This window comes from Eleutherodactylus coqui, chromosome 12 (assembly GCF_035609145.1).
Source record: "Eleutherodactylus coqui strain aEleCoq1 chromosome 12, aEleCoq1.hap1, whole genome shotgun sequence".
NCBI classification, from domain to species: domain Eukaryota; kingdom Metazoa; phylum Chordata; class Amphibia; order Anura; family Eleutherodactylidae; genus Eleutherodactylus; species Eleutherodactylus coqui.
In genome coordinates, this window is record NC_089848.1 from 40,282,404 (window position 1) to 40,290,143 (window position 7,740).

The 7,740-nt window shown below is 51.4% G+C and overlaps 1 protein-coding gene across 4 annotated transcripts in view; it reads right to left on the reverse strand.

Moving 5' to 3' along the window:
* The window catches only part of DNAJC13 (DnaJ heat shock protein family (Hsp40) member C13), a 134,958-nt gene extending 127,658 nt beyond the window's left edge, over nt 1–7,300 (reverse strand). For 2 of the 4 annotated variants that reach the window (XM_066585065.1, XM_066585064.1), the window contains exon 1: nt 7,041–7,297. The gene's annotated coding sequence lies outside the window, so the exon portion shown is untranslated. Of the gene's footprint in view, nt 1–7,040 lie in introns of all 4 variants that reach the window. The other 2 variants (XM_066585062.1, XM_066585063.1) reach the window with 2 other exon arrangements.
* Between the last annotated feature and the right edge of the window lie 440 nt (nt 7,301–7,740).

Sequence of the window (7,740 nt, forward strand, 5' to 3'; positions counted from 1 at the left end):
GCACGAGACATCAAAAACAGGTGTTCAACTTCTCTGGTTTACTCTAACAGCATAAGTAGACGCGTTTTGGTACCATGGAACCCCTTCTTTAGTATTTGCTGGGGACACACATGAAGAAGCCCAGGCAACATTTGGACACGTGGCCTGTTAACAGAGAAGAGGTACACTGTGCAGCATACGCCATTTTGGCGCACTATAGGCTACATGTATTTAAAACGCGTATTTGCTGCGTGCTGCGAAATAGGCAAACTGGAGCCCGTATGAGCAGGCCCAAAACACTACATGCTGCCCCGACTGACCAGCACCGGTCAATTAAAGCAGGTGTAGGGTCTTCAATTAATGATGAATACTAATGTACAGCGTGAATCAGGTAGTCAGAGAAGCCGTGCGGCCATCTTTGTTTATCCAGGCCCTGAGGGTTACTTTAAAGACCCCAAAAAAACTCCACTGTGGGCTCACTCACATGGGCATAAGTGGCCCGCGAATTGTCCAAGTTTGTAATATGTGCTGCTAAAATATTGGGGATTCAATGCATACTTGGGTTTGCTGCGTATTACACAGGCCACCTTCACCCCTGTGAGTGAGCCCTAACAGTTCTTCACTGCACTGCCATGCACCTGCCCACCAGTGCAGTTTCCTGCGCAGCGAGTGGATAGGAGGTTCACACTACAGGTAAGAGGCCATTGTTGTCCTTCTAAAAACTAATCATAGTGTATCTTCAAAGTTTCACTTTTACGAAAAAGTTCCAGTCATTATAACAACTTTATAAGAAACAAAACTGAAATCAAAACAGAGAAACCACAAAGCCAGTTACCTGCTAGAACATGATGCAACACAATCCCACAAACAGGATTTATCGAAAGTCAAAGTTTTACAAGTACCTGTATAAATAACTTCATAAAATATACACCTATTAGCGAAAAAGGAAAACCAAAAAGCACACCCTTAGAAATTTTCGTTTTGCTGCAAAACATGCAGTTCCATCTCAGGCAGATATAAAATGATGAGAGTTGTGGTGATTAGATGGACAGTCTTGTCACCGGAGGTCCTAAAAGTGGTTCCCCCCTTGGCCTATAAGAGGCTCTTGGAGGCTCCTTGTGTGTAGTGACCTCTTCTTCCGTTTGTGTAGAGCTTGTTGACAACTAAACGCCTCTACGACGCAGAGAAGAGATTTCACCCCGTTACCAGAGTCTGGGAGGGGCGCATTATAGGGATGGTTGTAGCAATGTATTGTCCCCTGCCGGACGTTCAGTCCAGACTGTTAGAAGGTGTTGGGACCAGTGGATGCATGAGGGCACACAAGGTGACCGGGCTCAGGACCCTTGACAGACCACAAGCAGTGAGGAGCATCTGACTAGACTGTTAGAAGGTGTTGGTACCAGTGGATGTGTGAGGGCACACAAGGTGACCGGAATCAGGATGCCCCCTACAGACCCCCAGTAGAGACGAGCGTACGATAGTCCAACAAGCACGAGCAGCCCCAACTGTTTCGTCTTCCGTCATCCAGAGACAGGTGGCACCATTGTTACAGGCTACTTTGTCAGAGCCATCTCCAGGCGCTTGGCTTAAGGACATTTGGTCTTGGCGCTCATTACATGTACGGCTTTGACACCCATCACAGTCTCAGTTTGCAGTGGTGTTGTGAACGCCAAAACTGGACATTGCAGAGTAGAGCCGGATTGTCTTCAGCGACAAATCCAGGTTTAGTTTGGGCACTGATGACGGCCATGTTCGTGTCTGGAGACCTCAGGCTCAGCGCCTCAATCCTGTGGAGCAGCACACTGCCCCCTGCTGGTGTGATGGTCTGGGTGGGCCATCGCATACTACAGTCGGTCCCCCCTAGTAGGGGTACGAGGGACAATGACAGCTCAGCGATATGTTCAGGACATATCGCATGGCGACTTCCAAGAGGCAGCAGGATAATGCTCAGCCGCACACAAGGGGGTCACAGGAAGCCCCCACAACATTGTTAAACTTCCGCAGCCTACCAGATCCCCAGATTAATCGCAAAAAGCATGTGTATAGGACCCTCTGGAATGACAACTTCAGCAGCCTACGAGTTTGTATGATCTAGAGGCTCAGCTACAGCAAGTGTGGAGCGATATGCTCCACATTTGTCGAGGACCACAGTGTCAGCGGAGACTGACAGCAGCAGCGGTGTCGGGAGGCCATGACAGACGCTTAACAGAAGCAGCAGGGTGGCGATGGGAGCCGAGACAATGACCGCAGCGGTAGAGGCATTCTTCCGGTGGAGAAAAGGTGCACTGGTACCATCTCTAGCTTGGATACAAAATGTGATATGGGCAGGCATGAAGGTGCTCTAGTACCCTGTTGGGAAGCCTCTAGCTTGGATACAAGATGCAATACGGTCGGACATGGAGACTTTAGTACCCTGTTATCCCGCCTGCAGCTTGGATACAAGGTGTGGTACAAGTGGGCATGGAGGCTCCAGTACCCTGTTAGGCCACCTCTAGTTTGGATACAACAGGGTACTAGAGCTTCCATGCCTGCCCGTATCACATCTTGTATCCAAGCTAGAGGTGGTACAACAGGGTACTAGAGCCTCCATGCCCACCTGTACCAGATCTTGTAACCACGCTAGAGGCCAGAAGTGCGACAATGTTGTGGAGGCTTCCGGTAACCCCCTTGTGTATGCGGCCGAGCATTATCCTGCTGGAAAATGCCTCTGTCATTCAATGTCCCTTACACCACTACTGGGGGTGACCAACTGTCGTATGCAATTGCCCCTCAGACCATCACACCAGCAGGGGCAGTGTGCCCCTCCACAGCAAGGGTGGGATTGAGGCGCTCATTCCTAGATCTCCAGACATGAACACTGCGTCATCAGTGCCCAAACTAAACCTGGATTTATTTCTGTAGCCAACCCGGTTCCACTCTGCAGGGTGCAGTTTCATTGTTCGCGTCCCCACTGCAAACTAAGGAGACAGTGGAGGTCAATGGGACCTGCGAGACCAAATGTCCTTCAGTCAAGTGTATGGAAATGGTTCCAACAAACAGGGGGTGTAACGATGGAGCCACCCGTTTCTGGATGGTGGACAACAAAACAGTTGGAGCTGCTAGTGCTTGTTGGACGCTCCTCTCTGCTGGTGGTCTGTTGAGGACATCCTTAGCCCGGTCACCTTGTGTGCCCTCACACATCCACTGGTCCCAACAGCTAACAGTCTGCTTAGATGCTCCTCTCTCCTGGTGGTCTGTAGGGGGTTCTGAGCCCGGTCACCTTGTGTGCCCTCACACATCCACTGGTCCCAACACCTCCTAACAGTCTGGTCAGACGCTGCTCTCTGCTAGTGGTCTGTTTAGGACATCCTGAACCCGCTCATAGTGTGTGCCCTGAAGCATCCACTGGTCCCAACACCTAACAGTCTGATCAGACACGCCTCTCTGCTGGTGGTCTGTTGAGGACATCCTGAGCCCGCTCACATTGTGTGCCCTCAGGCATCCACTGGTCCCAACACCTAACAGTCTGCTCAGAAGGCCCCGGTGGGGACAATTCGCTGATGCCACCATCTAGGTTCTCATATTCCAGTAATGTTCCCTCTCTCAAACTGGAAACTGGGCAAAATCTCTTGGATTACATGATAGAGGCAGCCAAGCTAACCAAGCTAGAGGCGGTACAACAGGGTACTTGAGCCTCCATGCCCCCGTATCACATCTTGTATCCAAGCTAGAGGTGGTACAACAGGGTACTAGAGCCTCCATGCCCCCGTATCACATCTTGTATCCAAGCTAGAGGCGGTATAACAGGGTACTAGAGCCTCCATGCCCCCGTATCACATCTTGTATCCAAGCTAGAGGCGGTACAACAGGGTACTAGAGCCTTCCTTCAAGTTTTCCACAACCAATTCTCCTTTACAGTGATATAAGTAACTGATTACAATGTTACAATCACACAGAGAAAGTTTCACTCCATTCTGACAACTTCTTCCAGGGAAGGGATTATTTTTGACAATGAGCGTACTTCAAGATCGCCCCCTTTGCAAACATGTCTGTCCTGTTAATATCCCCCTACCACGTATGAGCTGATGGTATTATACCTAGTACATGGGGACGAGGTTACAGCATCTGCACTGGAGTCTGAGCCCTTCCAGTCACGCCTCCGCTCACAATAACATATTTACAAAACACTCAAATGATCCATAACGTTTATATATTATAGGAATACCAACAGAAACTATCTGCAGATTCATGACTTCCATCTGCCATAAGTGACAGATCTGGTCAGTGATTGATGACAAGGAAGTGCCCTCATCGGCCCTGCAGCGGAGAAATGTGATCCTGTCCTGCGGGAGGGAGGAAAAATCCCATCGACGACTAAAGCACAAGAAGGCTTAATGAGAAGCCTCGTCCCGCGAGGAGATAGGAAGTGGCAGAATACAATGTAATGCAGAAGTGACAAGTCTGTAAAATCCATAGCACATTGCTGGGAATGGTTCCCCACCGGCCGGGATAGGTGCTGATATCAGCAAGAGTCAGCGGATGGCAGGAAATTGAGCCGGACGCGTCGGGTGAAGCAGGTTGTACAATACATGGGAGGAGATGCCTGCACAGCAGCGGGATAGAATCCGAGATAGTTACAGACTGGTAACAAATGGTTACAGACTGAAGTTGCTACATTGTATCATATGCACAATCTAGGAAGCAAGGTCTGCTTAGTGGGAACTGATGGGTCTGCTGACACCAATGGCAGCGAGGAGCACAGCGGCCCAATTACTTGATTCTTGTTGGCAGCTCTTACGTCTACGGAGACTGCAGGACTGTCGTAGCCGCGACTACATACAGGGAAGAGGAGGTCTCGCAGGTCTACCGCCAGACTTATCACTAGAAAAAGGTAGCGCATAATAAGGAATGCCCTAATAAGCCAAATCTTACAGTATTCCCCAGGATCACCATGTTGTAGACTGCCATTACAGCAGTCCGTATTCTGCCAATGAGATGGAGACTCGGGGCTCAGATGTTCAGTATGAGAGCCTGTGTACAAATTCGCCTGGTTTGGAGAATAAGGGTCCTTTTAGACAAGACGATTCTCATTTGGGCAAGTGAGGTCACTGCTAACCCGTTCGCTCTCGGCCAGCCCGTTTAGACAGACAGATGCGTCGACAGCTCAATCGTTCAGTCCCTGTATAAGGGGGACTAAATGATTGCTGTTGGAGAAACTTGCATTTTATTAGCAGCGGCCACACAGAGGACTACAGGAAGTAGTCCTCGATACTCATCAGCTTTTAGGTATCCTTTCCCACCGGTGGGGCTAGCCATGCACAGTAGGGAGACAACTGTGGTTGGAGGGTGAGCATGGCTAGTCCCACAAGTGGGTAGTGACAAGTAGAGCTCATGGATATCAAGGACTACTTCCTGTAGTCCTGTGTCTGGTTGCTACTAACAAAGTATATGTTTCTCCCCAGCTACTGCACAGATACATGCAAGAGACATATTGCCGAAAGCAGCGTGCCTGTCGCTACATTATGCTGCCCTCAGAGCACTTTAATGCACATGCGAGCCGGGCCCTCCAAACAGAGAGGCAATCGGTACTGGTGTATCTTGATGCCACCGGAAGCTAGGGGTTTGACAGGGGTTTCATGAAGGAATGCCCCTGTCATACCACTAGCTGCCGATTGGGTCAATACCTGAAGGTCCTATAAGGTGCAAAGACCTTTTTCTGCCTGAAGTGCCGTGGGATGTCACTGAGGAGCGCTCCCTGTGCTGCACCGCTGTTAGCTGTCTGTCCCCTGGCCCTGCCGCTGTTGCCTCCGTGCTCTCATCATGCAGTTGACGAGGTAGCAATGTCAGATAGTGTCCCTGCAGGGGTAGATGCTGTATGCTTTCCCCAGAAATCCTTAGTGGGCTGCCAGGACCTGCAGCCCATCCTGCTCTACAGCCAATCACGTACAGGGGGCGTCACCCCCCTGTCAAACTTGACTCCACCAGTACTTCCTGGTGGCGTCAAGATACACCAGTACCGAGGCGCTCTTTGTAGAGACCCTCTACTATAGCTAATAAAGGGGCGGCCCAAGTGAGGAAGTGTTATATCCACAAGTCCTAGTAGGGAATGTAGGAAGGAGTTGTGTAAACCAGGCAAGCCCTTTAATAGCGCATAGGATAATTGTGTGTTTCCTTGAAAGTAACTTTCCAGTCCTCGTTGGCTCATTCTAAGGATCTGTGAGGGTTCCTGTAAAGAGTCACGGGGGCGGCCCCCATCCCCAGTCACGGGGGCGGCCCCTCATCCCCAGTCACGGGGGTGGCCCTGGCATTACAAGCCAGTTCCAGCAGTATCCGGCGCATGCGCAGTGAAGCGAGGTATTCCAGATTTGGCTTCACACCGCACATCTCCCGGATGGCGCTAGACCTAGCTTGTAATGCCAGAACCGCCCCCATGACTCAGGATCAGGACCGCCCCCATGACTCAGGATCAGGACCGCCCCCATGACTCAGGATCAGGACCGCCCCCATGACTCAGGATCAGGACCGCCCCCATGACTCAGGATCAGGACCGCCCCCATGACTCAGGATCAGGACCGCCCCCATGACTTCACAGGTAACATGCACTACTTTATAACTTGACTCCAGAGCGCGGGCACTACTGCTGCTGCCCCCCGTCACTCTCCCGAGCGCTGGCACTGCTGCTGGCCCCCCAGCGCATGGGTGGTACTACTGCTGCCCACCGATGCGTGCCTTGGGGGGCAGCAGCTGTGCCCACACTCCCGAGCACGCCAGGGGGAAGCAGTAGTGCCCGCACTCCCAAGCGCACCAAGGGGCAGCAGTAGTGGCTGCACTCCCAAGCGCTGATGGGCAAAAGTAGTGCCCGCCAGGGGGACAGCAGTAGTGCCCACGCTCCCGAGTGCACTAGGGGGCAGCAGTAGTACCCGCGCTACCAAACGCGCCAGGGGGCAGCAGTAGTACCCGCGCTCAGCCTGTAATCCTATATATCTCATGCAGACATATAGGGTGATGCAGCAGCATGTACATAGGTATCCCCAGCCAGCAGATCACGTGATCTGAGCTCCACAGCGCCCCCATCCATATACCTGCACACACAGCAGTGAGCGGCAGCCGCGATGTCCCCAGGACTGCAGTCCCGCCCCTTCCCGGCTCCGGGGGGCGTACAGTCCTCCGCTCCTCACTGCGGGGTTATCACCGTCCAGGAATGACAGCCTTCTCCTGCTCTCCGCCTTCTACCACGGCACCGTTTTTTCTACCTGCCTCAAAGACTGGCGCTGGACGCCGCCATGTTTACTCCCCTCCCCGGTGCTCCAGTCCACAGCCCAGCGGCAAGATCGCGCATGCGTACTCGGCGCACTCACGCTCCCCACTCCTTAGTACCTGTCAGGCGACTGTCAGCTGACTGCACGTGTCTGACGTCATGACAGCCGGAAGTGGCTTTCTTCTTAGCGCGGCCATTTTTAATATGGGCAAATCTGATCATTATGATGTGTTAGTCAAATGATTCAGAGGAGTGCCAGTGAGACATACAGGAGCATCATCCGAAATATAACCCCTTAAGGACACGCTCCTGTTTTTTTCCCCTCATTTTTGTTTTTCCCTCCCCATTTTCAAAAAGTCTTAATTTATCCATCAACATATCTGCCTGGGACTTGTTTTTGCGACTTGTATTTTTCAGTGGTGCGATTTAATGTACTATATAATGTACTGAAAAACTTTTAAAAAATGTAAATGGCATGAAATGGAAAAAAATGCAATTCTGGCATTTTGGGGGAGGGACTTGTT